At 41.1% G+C, this 15,249-nt stretch overlaps 1 pseudogene; it reads left to right on the top strand.

The window, feature by feature from the left end:
* The first annotated feature begins 8,661 nt into the window (after positions 1-8,661).
* On the top strand, positions 8,662-9,872 carry LOC126028375 (CTP synthase 2-like; annotated as a pseudogene).
* The last annotated feature ends 5,377 nt before the right edge of the window (positions 9,873-15,249 follow it).

Here is a 15,249-nt window from a genome sequence, read left to right as displayed (position 1 = left end):
TAGTAGCCCCATTCAGTGTGTGTGTGTGTGTGTGTGTGTGTGTGTGTGTGTGTGTGTGTGTGTGTGTGTGTGTTGAGAGCCATCGCCAGAACAGGCAGTTAGGGTATGCTGGAATGCAGTAACCAGTAAAGAAAAGTATGGGTAGGGGGTAAAATCTCATCTCAAATTAGATTAAAAAGTCAGATATGAGGGTTTGGAACCCAACAGGACAATTAATTACTGAATTTCTGAAATAATTCACCAATGAGCTCAGGGGAACTAGAGCCTTCTTGGAAAAAAGTACTTATGTTAGTTCATTCTATGGTTACAGTTTATTTAGGTTTCCTATTGTGCCAATTTTTATTTAAAAAGTCATTTTCTAAATGTCAGTGCTTACTCATGGAAAAAATGTTAGCAATAGTTTTATAATTTTAGATTTTTATGTAATAAATGCATCCATTTTTACATCTCTAATTTTTTGGGGAAGGGCACACCTGGTGTGCTCAGGGGTTACTCCTGGCTCTGTGTAGAAATGCCTCCTAGCAGGAGGCTCAGGGGACCATATGGGATGCTGAGAATTGAACCCGAGTCCATTCTGGGCAAGCTGCATGCAAGGAAAATGACCTTTCACTGTGCTATTGCTTTGGCCCCTACATCTCTAATTTCTTGATTGTATTATCTACCTCCTGATAAAAGAAGGCCCTTTTGAATTTATTGAACACTCCTATTCATTTTCTGAAACCAACAGAAGCAAAAAACTATGGCTTCATCTTGCCTCTTTTTAGAAATGACTTAGGGATATGATTTTGTTCTCACTCTCATAATCCCAGATCATATTACAGTTTAAAAGTACAGTTAAAATCATCTATGAAGATAGTTACTGGTTCCCAAAAGGTCCTAGTAGCTTGCAAAAAGAGCCTATAAGATAAAGGAAAAATCATGTGTGTATGTCCAACAGGCTGAACTAGTCCAAAATATCAAAGTGACTTTTCTATTTCTAAAACTAGGGCACAGAATTAGCTCTTTGGCAGAAGGCTGTGCACTGAGCTTAAGTTACACTGAGCACTGATATATTCTGTTGGATGAACTTATTGTACTCGAGTCACTGATAAACAAGTAGTATCTCTTAAACTCCTCAACAAATGAAAATTAACAGTATAGCTCAATGAATATTTTCTGCTGACTCTAGGAGACTTCTGCAGAGAAGCAGCTAAATGCAGACTGTAGAGATAATATAGGAACTAATGCATTTGCCATGCATGTAACCAACTCTGACTTCACTTTGAGTCCCACACCTCAGGGCAGGGCCCAAACAAATTTTCTTAGGCTCTCACACTTAAACTCCAGAAAAGAATTACTGACAAGGGCCCTTAGGCTTTCTGAGCATTGTTTTGGGATGTGTCTCCTCCACTCAATCTGGAAAAAAAGCCTAACTTTCCTGCTTATTATGAGCCCTCCTAATGGAGTATGCTCACCAGATCAATAGTAGGGGACAATATTATTCACTTCAGAGGGGTATATTGATATCTAAATGAATTGGATATCCTGTGGGGCAAATTCTTCCTTCTCCCATCTCTCCTGGGTTTGAAGGAAGATTATACATAGCTGGGGTGCCATAGCCCCCTCCATCTTTCGTACACCATCCCAGAGGAACCATCTGACCAATGTTTTACTATTTTCTGCTAAGCATTTCAAATTTCTTTTTCTTTAATACTTACGCTGTGGTGTCAGTTCTAGTTCCCCTCAGGAAGTCTAACATGCCAAATCTGCTTATCCCTAATGAAACAGCTGAAAAAACTGCAGGGTTCTGGAGCCACATCAAGAGAAGCCTTCCTGCAGGAAGTGGGCTCATGTGTTCTAAATGTAGGGCAGGCATCTTGTCACAGTTGCCACTGACTTTGCCTTTATCTCTCTTAAATATGGTAGGTGTATTCCTTGGTCCCCAGAAAGCTACTCGCAACCCTGCGTATGAAGGCACATACTCATGTGACTCTTCTTTTGCACTTTTTATTTGGGGTAAGAGAGGTATACTGAGTGGTGCTCAGAACGACTAAGTGGACCATATGTGATGGACCATATGTGATGCCAGGATGCACAGCAAGCATCATAACCCTTGTGCTCTCTTCACTTTTTATACTGTTTTCTTCGTTGCTCTTCAAATGAAGACCATTTAACCAAAGCTGAATCTTTATCCTCAGCACCAGATTTTGTGGGTTGGCCAAAGGCATATTTCTCTCTCACATGATTGCAAATGGTTTTGGATTGGCTATACAGATCCTATAAGGCCACCATTTTTGCATTCAGATGTCTCCACACTAAGCCAGGGCTAAAGTTTTGTTCTGCTTGTTTTATGTTTGTTTGCTTTGTGTTTCTTTTTCATAGGAGCCATAGTCAGTAGTTCTAATGGGGAGAGAGACATTTGATGACAGGATTTCGACTAAGGACTTGACACATGCCAGGCACAATAAGCACCTGAGCCATATCCTAAACTCCTAAAATGCATTTGTTGGTTTTGCTTTGTTTTGGTTTGGTTTGGGGGTCATATCTGGTGGCTCAAAATCAAACAGGGGCCTTGTGCATGAAACCTGCATTCCAGCCCATTGAGCTCTCTCTGGCCTCCATGACAAGCATTTCTTTTCTTTTCTTTTCTTTTCTTTTCTTTTTTTTTTTGGTTTTTGGGCCACACCAGTTTGACGCTCAGGGGTTACTCCTGGCTATGAGCTCAGAAATCGCCCCTGGCTTGGGGAGACCATATGGGATGCCGGGGGATCGAACCGCGGTCCTTCCTTGGCTAGCGCTTGTAAGGCAGACACCTTACCTCTAGCGCCACCTTCCCGGCCCCTTCTTTTCTTTTCTTTTCTTTTCTTTTCTTTTCTTTTCTTTTCTTTTCTTTTTTCTTTTCTTTCTTTTCTTTTCTTTTCTTCTTTCTTTTCTTTCTTTCTTTCTCTTTCTTTCTTTCTTTCTTTCTCTTTCTTTCTTTTCTTTCTTTCTTCTTCTTTCTTTCTTTCTTTTCTTCTTTCTTTCTTTCTTTCTTCTTCTTCTTTCTTTCTTCTTTCTTCTTTCTTTCTCCCTTCTTTCTTTCTTCTTTTCTTTCTTTCTTTCTTTCTTTCTTTCTTCTTCTCTTTCTTTCTTTCTGTCTTTCTTTCTTTCTTTCTTTCTTTCTTTCTTTCTTTCTTTCTTCTTTTCTTTCTTTCTTTCTTTCTTTCTTTCTTTCTTTCTTTCTTTCTTTCTTTCTTTTTTTTTTGGTTTTTGGGCCACACCCGGCGATGCTCAGGGGTTACTCCTGGCTGTCTGCTCAGAAATAGCTCCTGGCAGGCACAGGGGATCATATGGGACACCGGGATTTGAACCAACCACCTTTGGTCCTGGATTGGCTGCTTGCAAGGCAAACGCCGCTGTGCTATCTCTCCGGGCCCCAACATTTCTTAAACCATCCCAAGTATTACGCTAGGGGACAGAGATAAAAAAAAAAAAAAAAAAAAAAAAAAGGGAAGCAACTGGCCATGTCCTCAAGGGTTTTCCAGTCTCCTTGTTGTAAATCAGTCATCGCAAAGCAATGCCAATCTCCCAGATTTTTTGTTTTGTTTTGTTTTATTTTTGGGTCACACCCTGCAGTACTCAGGGATTATTCCTGGCTCTGTGCTGAGAAATCGCTCCTGGCAGGCTCAGGGAACCATATGGCAGGATTTGAAACCATATGGGATGGCGGGATTGGGGTCTCCTGTGTTGGCCTCGAGCATGACAAATGCCTACCGCTGTGCTATTGCTCTGGCCCCATAAAGTGTTAGATTCTTTTTTGTTTGTTTGTTTTGTTTTGAGGCCACAGCCGGTGGCGCTCAGGGGTTACTCCTGATTTAGCGCTCAGAAATTTTTCCTGGCAGACTCAGGGGACCATATGGAATACCAGGGACTGAACTCGGGTCCATCCAGTGTCATCTTAGTGCAAGGCAAATGCCCTACCACTGAGCTACTGCTCCAGTGCCCCAGATTTTTAAAAACTGCTCGAGAAAAACACTTGGAGGAAAAGTCAGAAGCACAGGCTAGAAGGGGATTTGAAAATCATCTAGTATCATCACCTCCTTGTGCCCAGTCCTCAAGCTGAGGCTGCCTTGACATGAAGGGTCAGGGACCTGACAGGAAGCAATTCTCTTGACATCAGGCACTCTTTGCCAAGACCCAAGACCTTCACCTACACTTCAGTAAAAGAAAAAAAAGAAGAAGGGTTCTGGGTATTTCTCAGGAAACCCTAAGCTGGGCCCAAAGGCATCAGTATTTCAACATTGAGGTCCAGATGAGGCTATGGGGTGAGGAGAAGACCCTTTGGAGGCCTGAAATAGAGACAGAAATCTGAGGAACCCGGAGGCCAGAGAGATAGTACACTTGGGAGGGGTTTGCCCTGCACACAGCCGATCCAGGACCGAAGGTGGTTTGAATCCCAGAATCCCATATGGTCCCTCGAGCCTGCCAGGAGCAATTTCTGAGCACAGAGCCAGGAGTAACCCCTGAGCGCCACCGGGTGTGACCCAAAAACAAAAATCCAAACAAACAAAATAAAGGGAAATCTGGAATCGGAAGAAGAGGAAAGGGAGCTGAGTGGACTTGAGAAGAACAGGCCAGGGGACCTGGTCTTGGGAAAGGGGAGTCCTTTAAGACAATCTCAAAGACCACAAAACCAGAAACTAGCATCTGGGGCTAAAGGTAGAGGACATCCCTAGCTATAGCCTGCCTGGCAGAGAGGCAATAGGATGAGGTTTAAATTCCAGGGGAATAAGAGCCTGTGTTTGACAGGGTATTTGCTTAAGTCACCTGCTTGGGCAGGCTGTCACCTCAAAGGCCCTGGAAATGGTTCCCAAGTGGCTTTTGTTTTTGCAGATTATTGAACAAGTTAGTCTCACAGGTGTTCACTGTTTTGAGAAAACTCAGTGCCCGAAAAGCAAATAAATGGAAGCAAATCCTTATTTATTATTAAACGTCTACTCTTTTGAGAAGTTCTTTCCCAAGACAGGTGACTCTGTTGTTTGACCTAGATTTAATGATTCAAAAGGGGTGTGAGTGTGCATGGGGGGATTGGGAGCATGGAGTTTCTGCATTCCTGCTGGGAGCAAAAGAGAGGGGGTTGAGGTTTGAAGAATATGTCTTGAAAAAAAAATATTTTCTGCATTTTTTTGGGGAGGGGTTTGGGTCATACCTGGCAGTGCTCAGGGGTTACACCTGGCTCTAGGCTCAGAAATCGCTCCTGGCAGGCTCAGGAGATGATATGGGATGCTGGGATTTGAACCACCGACCTTCTGCATGCAAGGCAAATGCCTTACCTCCATGCTATCTCTCCAGCCCCATTTTTTTGCATTTTTTGAGGATGTTAGAGTCATATGTAGGGGTGCTGAGGAATTACTTCTAGCTTTGTACTCAGGGATCATTCCTGCATGAAACTGGACCTGGCAGCCACGTGCAAGGTGTCTAGCACGTCCTGTACTAGCTTACTGGCCCTTTTTTTGTTTTTAAAAAGACAACACAAGTTTCCCTTCCTTATTGTGAATTTGTTTCCTTGAACGCTGACCCACTGGAGTGGAGGTTGAGAAGCAGAGACCTGTATGCTCTCTAGGCTGCAGGGTCAGGTAGCTGTGACTGGCTCAGGTCCACCTCACAGGGAATTCACATTGCTAGGCAGAGCCCAGGCACCCCACGAGGAATCATGTTTGCCTGACAAGAGCTCCCCCGTGTGGTTCTAGGAGATAGTGGGGCCTGGATGGGTACTCCTTTATGCTGTGGGGGAAGGCAAGGGCTGCCCTAAAAGCAGGCAGAGGTACATAATCTTATTTAGTTTTATGTGTCTTTATTTTTGGACACATTTTGGGCATCTCCAGAACAGGAAAAATATTTCTCAGACTAACATGGGTATGGGCAGAGAAATTTGAAGGGGTGTCCACTTGCCTGGGGAGCTGTTCAGGGTTTGAATTATTGCTAAATACTTAAGGCTACTCTCTGCAAAGGAGGGAAGGGAGATAGAAAAGTCAGAGAGGGGCCCGGAGAGATAGCACAGCGGCGTTTGCCTTGCAAACGGCCGATCCAGGACCAAAGGTGGTTGGTTCGAATCCCGGTGTCCCATATGGTCCCCCGTGCCTGCCAGGAGCTATTTCTGAGCACACAGCCAGGAGTAACCCCTGAGCAATGCCGGGTGTGACCCAAAAACAAACAAACAAACAAACAAAAAAATAGAGAAGCTGTGTGTATGTGGGGTGGGGGAGGGAATGCGTCATTTCTAGATCTCATATCCCTTCTAAGCACTAGCAGTGGTCGGTAACCTGCGGCTCGCGAGCCACATGTGGCTCTTTACACTTTTAATTTCGTTCTTCTGTGTGCCGGGCAGCCGCTCCAGGAGTCAGGACTCTGCTCCTAGCCTCTGTCAGTGCGCGCCCTGTGTGGCTCTCAAAATAAATTTCAATCGTGGTTTTGGCGAGATTTGGCTCAATTGAAAAAAAAAAAAAAAAAGATTGCCGACCACTGCAAGGAGCTGACAACTCTGGTTACATAAAAGAGGGACTAGAGGTGCTCAGGTTTCAGAAGTAGTGAGGCCTTTGACATGACTGACTCCTGAGTTTACAATTTTACCCAAGAGAAGTGAGCACTTTTTTTTGTTTGTTTGTTTTGTTCTGGAGGTTGATGAGGGAGTGCATTCAGGCCACACCCAAGGTGCTCAGGGATCTCTCCTGGAGGGCCTTGGATATCACATGCAGTGCCAGGGATCAAACTTGTCTGTAGCCTGCAAGACCAGTACCTTTCCCACTATGCAATTTCAGTCTCCCGTGCTCTCTGCTGTGTTCCCTTCCCCTCAAAGCTTGCACTCTAGGTAAAGTGCCTCTTCTTTCAAATCAAGACACCTCACCGTAGGTCTAACCAGCACTGCGGAGGTAAGTGCCTGTCACTTCCCATCTCTATACTTTTAGGGATACCGGTCTTGTACCTGATCTTGAGAACAGATCCATGCAAGATCCATGAACAGATCCTTGCAAGGGGGGGTAGCGGTGGCTTGGAGCGGTAAGGCGCTAGCCTAGAACGGACCACGGTTCTATCCCCTGGTGTCCCATATGGTCCCCCCAGACAGGAGCGATTTCTGAGCACATAGCCAGAAGTAACCCCTGAGTAACCATGTGTAGTCCAAAAACAAAAAAAGAAAAATTGGGGCCAGAATGATAGCACAATGATAGAATGTTTGCTTTACATGCGGCCAACCTGGGAAGGATCCGGTTCGATCCCCAGCATTCCAGGTGGTCCCCCATGCCTGCCAGCAATGATTTCTGAGCTCAAAGCCAGGAGTAACCCCTGAGTGCTGAGAAGCCAAATAAATAAATAAAAGATAATTAAATATATAAAAGAGAATTATATAAATAAAAGAAAATTAAAAATGAGATTAAAATTTTTGACGAATATTTTCTTAATTTGAGGTAAAATGGCCAATAAAATCTTGAGCTATTGAAAGTGTTTGCTGTGTAAGCCTGACAGAATTGTGGAAGATATTTTCCATCCTGGAAGTCAATAATTTTTTTGCATGGGAAGTGATATGTTTGACATTATGAAGATAGCAAATGAATTTCTTCCTCAAGTTCAGTGATGTGGAACTGATTTGTATTCTCATATCATGTTTGTCTTTTTCCATGCTTTTACAGAATTGTTTTTTTTTTTTTTTTTTTTTTGGTTTTTGAGCCACACTGGCGATGCTCAGGGGTTATTCCTGGCTGTCTGCTCAGAAATAGCTCCTGGCAGGCACGGGGGACCATATGGGACACCGGGATTCGAACAAACCACCTTTGGCCCTGGATCGGCTGCTTGCAAGGCAAACGCCGCTGTGCTATCTCTCTAGGTCCTCACAGAATTGTTTTAAAAAAAAAATCTGTGAAATGAAAGGGCCAACTGAGTCCTCCATTTGATCCTAGTTCTCCAGTTGTGTGTGATTGTTTTATTTATTTTGGTTTTGAGTTCATGCTACAGTGATGCTCAGGAGCTACTTCTGGAATCAGTAGTTGTTTAAGCAGTGCTTGGAGGGATTATATGGTGCTGGGAATTTTGAGTTTGGATGACCTATCCTCTGTCATAAGTGGTCTCAGTCTCAATAATCCCTTCTCACTCTTCTTGGCTCTCACACAGTCTTTGTGTATGGATTCCCTCAAATCTGCCTTAGTTGTGGTACTCTGAATTGAAAGAATGCCAACCAGGGTCTAGAGAAATATTACAGGGGTTAAGGCTCTTGACTTGCAAGTGGCCATTCTCTTCTGATTCCCAGGACTACATGGTCCTCTAAGCACTAATTCCCACCCTGATCAAATTCTTCCAAACTGAAGAGGGCTGACCGCTTTAAAATTTTTTTCTATGAGTTCACCATTACTCTAATTCCCAGGATAGAAAAGATCAGTATAAAAAGAAAGAAAATTACAAACTGATATATCTAAAGAAAAATAATGCAAGAACCCCCCCCCTCCCAAATCTGGAAAATAAAATCCAAGAGAAATATTCATCAAGACCAAGTGTGATTCATTCACCTAGCGATAACATTATGGTGATTCATTATGCTGATATGACATGCTGGTTCAATGCTTGCAAATTAATTAATGCACTACAGCATGCCCAGAAAGAGAAAAATAAAAATTATATGGCCTATTTCCCAATCTAAGTCCAATACCCACTGATATGGCCATGAAGGAAAAATAAATCTCCATGTTTTATTATGCAAACCCTGACCTGGTACTATGTATCTATTTTAGATCGAGATATAACTTATTACATCTAGTAATGATCTTACTTCCACATACTTTTCCTTTCGGAGGAGCAAGACCTTATTAACTATTTTAGAGAGAAACTGGATATGCCCATTGGTGACTTTTCACATACTGTATTTTCTACTATAAGATGCACTCCCCACCCCCCCACAAAGTGCATCTTATGAAACAAATGCTGCCTGGAGCTGAAACATGAGTGCAGGATAGGAGAGCATCTAAAAACTATGGGCATCTTCTAGAGTGAAAAATAAGGTGGAGAAATATGGCTGATACTTGCGGAAAGCTGCAGAAATGTTACTCCATATCTCTAGTGGGCAGATATACCAAACTCAGGGACTGTTATACATCTGAGTTCAAAGCCCTGGAACACTCAGTATTAACCATCAACCACAAGTTGATTCTGATCTGGAGCAGACCACCAAAACCCAGGTCCATTAAGTTCCATAAAGCTTGGCAGAAGTTCTGCAAAGCAGATGTTATCTATGTGCCAGGAAGCTTCGGAATCAGAGGAACGCTGGGGAAAATCCAGGTTATTTCTTGGACCAGAACAAAGAAGTTTCCTTTTGCTGGAGTTGCTTTGGAATGCGGCTAGCCAGAAGTTACCTTGACATAAAAGATGCCAATTCCTCAGAATTTGAGCCAGATTTCCCACGTCCCATGGTGATTGATATACCTGAATACAACCTTGGCGATATAAGAACAATGAGGTTGGAAATCCAAAGAACTGTTTCCAAATTGATAATTTAATATTAGGAAAATTTCATGGTGATGTTCTTTTTATAGAAGAAAGACACAGATGTTGTTACAGGTGAACCCGAATGTGATCAGCCACTTTGAGAAGAATGACTTGAATTTTGTAGGCCAGGATATCAAAGGGGAGAGAATGCGAATCATCAAACTGGCAAATCACACTTATTTAGTTGGTGTCCAATTCCATCTAGAGTTTTCTTCTAGGCTGGCTGATGAAGCCTTCTCCTCTATCTGGAACTATTACTTGCAGCAGCTGGGAATCTAAATAACTACTTGCTGCTGGGTTTCAAACTATCTTCCAGTGACAGATATATTGATGCCAGTGATGACAGCTTTTCAGAGCCAAGATTTTCTGAGTTGGAAATAGGCTAAAACACACATAACTTGGATATCAGGCCATCTGAGTGCTCTGAAGGAAGACCCAGATAAAAGACCTCTCTGAAGAAATCACTGCACTTACTAAGAATCTTTTTTTTTTCCTACCCAAAGTGGAATGTTAAAAACTTGGAAGGGAGCCTGATACCTACCCCCCATAAACCAGACCAAAAACTATTTCCATCTAGAAGGTGACCTTTTGTTTCCCCAAATTTTTGTAACTGATTAAATAAAAGCTTTGTTGGAAAAAAAATTACATGGTCATATCAGTAGATACTGTAGATTCTTGTATGTTAAATATATGCTCCATAAATTGAGACAGAAAGGAAAATGCCTAATTTAATAAAGGTCACTTATGACTAGACAGATAATACAGAGAGAAAATAGGGTCTAACCTTGCATGAGGTCTTTCTGGGTTCAATCCCTGGTACCACATTGCCAGTAGCAATACCTCAGTACAGAAGGTATCAAAACCCTGAACATTGCTGCATGTGGCCCCCAAACCAATATGTAAATAAAGGCAATATATAACACAGCGAATATCATGCTCAATGGTGAAAATAGAAAGTTTATCCATTAAGATCTGGAACTAGACACTACTTCTTTTGTAACATAGTTCGGAAATTCCTAGACAGAGAAATTAGAAAATAAAAAAGGTATAAAAACAAACTAAATTGAAAAAGAAGTAAAATTTGCTATTAGCAACTTACAGATGACATAACTATGTACATAGAAAATGCTAAAGAATTTACTAAGGGTTTTGGAAATATTTCAAAGGACTGGACTATAGTCCATGCATGTATAAGTTTGATTTCTGGCACCAAATTCCTCTCCTCCCCTATATTGCCCCTACATTCTCCTCCCAATACTGCCAGGTTCAGCAGAGAAGGTTACCAACCTTGTCAGGATTGCTAATGGATTAAAAGATAAACATCATTAAAATGGTAGTTTTACTGAAAGCAATTTACAGATGTAACACAATCCCTACCAAAATACCAGTGTCATTTTTCAATTCTAATATCTGTATGAAACCCAAAGCAACTTCAAATAGCTAAAATAATCCTAAGAGAACAGAAGAAAAATAGGGCCCGGAGAGATAGCACAGTGGCTTTTGCCTAGCAAGCAGCCGATCCAGGACCAAAGGTGGTTGGTTTAAATCCCGGTGTCCCATATGGTCCCCTGTGCCTGCCAGGAGCTATTTCTGAGCAGACAGCCAGGAGTAACCCCTGAGCAATGCCGGGAGTGGCCCAAAAACCAAAAAAAAAAAAAAAAAAAGAGAGAGAAAAGAAGAAAAATAGAGACATACAACACATTCTCTGAGTTTAAATGATATTACAAATAAATACTAATTAAAACGCTATGGTACTGGAGTAAAAATGGGCATGCAGATTGATGAAATAAAATAGTTTAGAAATAAATATATCTAACCTAAATAATAAAACCTAAACCATAAACAAGAAAAAAGAAACCAGTTGTAACAAATAGTTTTGGGAAAACTTGACTGCCATATGCAACAAAAAGAAACAAGAAAAGCATAAAATAAAAAAGAAGAAAAAGAAACCAAACTAAAAATTTAACTCAAAATAATTTAATGACTTAGATATCAGAGCCAGAGCAATTGTACAGTTGGTAGGGTACTTCAAACCCCAGTACCATATATGGTTCTTTGCTCCCAGTCTGGAGTGTTCCCTAAGCACAGAGCCATGAGTAAGCCCTGAGCACCTCTGAGTATACCTCCCATTCCTCAAAGAGATATCAGACCTGAGCTCATAAAAATACATAGATGAAAATATGGGCAATACATAACAGTATCCTAACATCAAAGACATGCTTGTATACTAAATGCTATTGCAAAAGGAAACAAAAGCAAGAATAAACAAATGGAACATCAAATAAAAAATTTTATATAACAAAAGAAATTCTCATATAAATAAAAAGATGACATAGTAATTAGGAGAAAATATTTTCATGCCAAGGGTCAGAAAGATAGGCATTTGCCTTGCTCACCTGGCTAGCCCTAGTTTGACTCCTGGCACCGCAAATGATCCCCTGAGCACCATGGGGAGCAATTCTCTCCACCATTCCCCAAAAAACAAAGAAATCTGTTTGCATATTTACAGAGAGCTAATACTCCCAAAACATAAAGAACTTATATAACTCATTAAATATTAAAACACAAAATAATTAATAAGCCTACCAGAAATTCAGTTTTTAAAAATTGGTCAGTGGGGCTAGAAATAATACAATAGATAAGGTGCTTGTCTTGTACACAACTGAGCCCAGTTGGATTTCTGAAACCATAAAGGAGACCCCATACACTGTCTGTAGTTGAGCAGATAGCCAGGAGTAAACCCTGAGCATAATCAGGTGTGGGCCAAAATATCCTCTCTCCCTAAAACATGAAAAAGACCTAAATAGGTGACCCATTGACCCATGAAATTACTTCACATCACTTAACTTCCAGGAAGTACAAATCAAAACCACAATCAGACATCACCTTACAACAATGAAAAAAGTCTATGTCAAAAAGATTGGAACCAACAGGTATTGGCAAGAAAGTAGAAGGAAAGAAAGTCTGTTCCGCTGTTGGCATGAATATAAACTGGTATAGTTTCTGTGGAAAATAGCAAGAAAAGAAATTGGAAATGCTCTATCATCCAGCAGTATCACACTCAGGCATTTATCTGAAGAATGTGAAAATGCTGATTTGAAGGGTTATTTGCATATCTATGTTCCTATCAGTATTGTTCTTAAGTCAAATCATGGAATCAAACTAAATGTCTATCACTAATGACTGAAAGAAGCATGTATACATAAAGTACTGTTCTATTCAAAAGGATAAAATCAAGGCTTTGGAACAAAATCATGTCTTTTGAAATTTTTTGGGTGTGTGTGTATATGTGTGTGTGTTTGTATGAGAGAGAGAGAGAGAGAAAGAGAGAGGGGAGAGAGAGAGAGAAAGAGAGAGAGAGAGAGAGAGAGAGAGAGAGAGAGAGAGAGAGAGAGAGAGAGAGATCACTCCAAAAGGAAAATAGCCAAGAATAGCTTTTAGGAGAAAGGTCATATATAATTTCTTCAATTGTCTTGGCCTGGAGTTCTCTGCAGACATTAAAGTTAATTTGGTGGTGTGTCACAGGAACTGGCTCTTGAGGTGATTAGTAAAATAAGGAAGTGAAATACTGATCTGATGGTTTCACTTATATATGGAGTATGACTCACTAAAGCAGACAAAATTAACTCCCACATTCAATAAAAAACTATGGTGGCTGTGAAAGGGAAATGGGTGGAGAAGTTAGCAGAGGGGTCTTTTCAGTGGTAGGAGGACTTTGGAACTTTGGTAGTGGGTGTGGTGACAACTATACACAACTATATAACTATTCAAGTATAAAATTTGAGACTAAATTGAAATAAAAGAAAGACAAAGGGTTCAATTCTAGCACCCACCCTCCAGAAAAATAAATTTTGTAAAGTTTTAATTCAAGAATATGGAAACTAGAATATCATCACCCCCACCATTTCTACTAACTGGTTTGGAATATTTGTAGTAGATCATTTACATTAGCATAGCAACTACATAATCTCTATAAAACTGTGATGCCAATAACTAAGAAAACCAGTGCGGCACTATATATTTAAAACAAATATAATAATAATGAAAGTTGAGCAAAGGAAATTCAGTAGAGTGAGAGCTGTACTTGGCATATATCTACACCCTGGGATGAAGGCCAGTGAGGGAGGTCTGTTACTTGGCTAGAGCGGTGAACATTTTCTTGGTAATTGCTCTCAGTTGTAGGTCAATTTTTTTTTTTTTAATTTAAAAACGTTTCAACTATGATTTCACATTTTAGGAAGCCTATGACAAATGCAATGGTATACATCAATAGCATTAACTTAAATGGAAGAATAGTTATAACTTCTCCACTTACTCTTTAAAAATATTACGGCTTAGGGGCCGGGCGGTGGCGCTAGAGGTAAGGTGCCTGCCTTGCCTGCGCTAGCCTTGGACAGGACCGCGGTTCGATCCCCCGGCGTCCCATATGGTCCCCCAAGCCAGGAGCGACTTCTGAGCACATAGCCAGGAGTAACCCCTGAGCGTCACCGGGTGTGGCCCAAAAACCAAAAAAAAAAAAAAAAATATTACGGCTTAGGTCTCATGTTTGCAATAATGTTTATGTTTCTAATTTTTTTTTATGTTTCTGATTTTAATGTAAACAGTTACCTTAACTCACATCACCAAAAAGCCCATACCTTCTAACACTGTCCTTTTAATCCTTATTAGAAGGACACTGTCCTTATTATCTTTCCCCCACCCCATTGATTCCCTTGCTTGGTGCTCTCAATTTTGTAGTACAGACAAGAGGATTCCATATTCTGTTTTGGGAAGATGAGGTCACACCTGGTAGTGTTCAGGGCTTATTCCTGGCTCAGTGCTCAGCAATCACTTCTGAAAAGACTCAGGGAACAGGGATCAAGTCTGAGTTAGCCATGTCACACAAGTGCCTGTCTCACTGGCCCCCCATATAAAACTGTATTTTCCCTTGGTGATACAGGGAATTAAACCTAGAAGCTCACACATGCAAAGGAAATGCTTTACTGCCAAGCCACATCACCACACAGTCCTCATTTTTCTTCCTGGCTGCAGTAACATTCAAATATGTAGGTAAAAAGCCATTAGGCAGGCTCTTACTGCAGTGCTCACAGAACCTACTTTTATCTGAGTTCCAAAGAGAATAACCTTACTTTTGGGGGTATGGTCCTGCAGGATCAGATCACTGTAAACCCCACTGTGAATTCCTAATGCCACCCATGGGAACTACTTTCTAGCAGCAATGAGAGCAAATAGTTGGTCCTGCACTGCTTCCTTTCCTTGTTAGCCTTCTGCAACAGAAGTATCTCACAGTTTTACTTACATAATCATCCCCTTTCTCCTGCCACTTTCTGGAATGCAAATTCCTCTGTTTTTCTTGTACTTGTACTAGCACAGTTCCAGGTATAGCACTGATTGAATCTCAAGGGAATTAATTCTACTAAATTGGATTGAATATGCAATCTTATTGTGCTTTTAGTTCTCTCTCTTTTTTTTTTTAATTTTTATTTTGACCAAAGTAGATTACAAATCTTTCACAGTAATATTTTAGGTACATAGTGACATTGAATTAGGGACATTCCCACCACCAATGTTGTCCTCCCTCTACCCCTGTTCCCAGCATTCATCCCATATTCCCCTCATTACCCCACCCTGGGCTGCTAGTAGTATAAGTGGTCTAGCTTATTGTAGATTGGGTATTGATTCTGTTGTCGTTGGCTGTTGCAAATCAGCCCCTGATGAGGTTGACTGATGGAGGGATGGAGGATGAGGCTTTTCTCCTCCAGC

This window comes from Suncus etruscus, chromosome 14 (genome assembly GCF_024139225.1).
Source record: "Suncus etruscus isolate mSunEtr1 chromosome 14, mSunEtr1.pri.cur, whole genome shotgun sequence".
In the NCBI taxonomy this organism is placed as follows: Eukaryota; Metazoa; Chordata; class Mammalia; order Eulipotyphla; family Soricidae; genus Suncus; species Suncus etruscus.
This window is presented reverse-complemented; position numbering and strand designations above follow the sequence as displayed.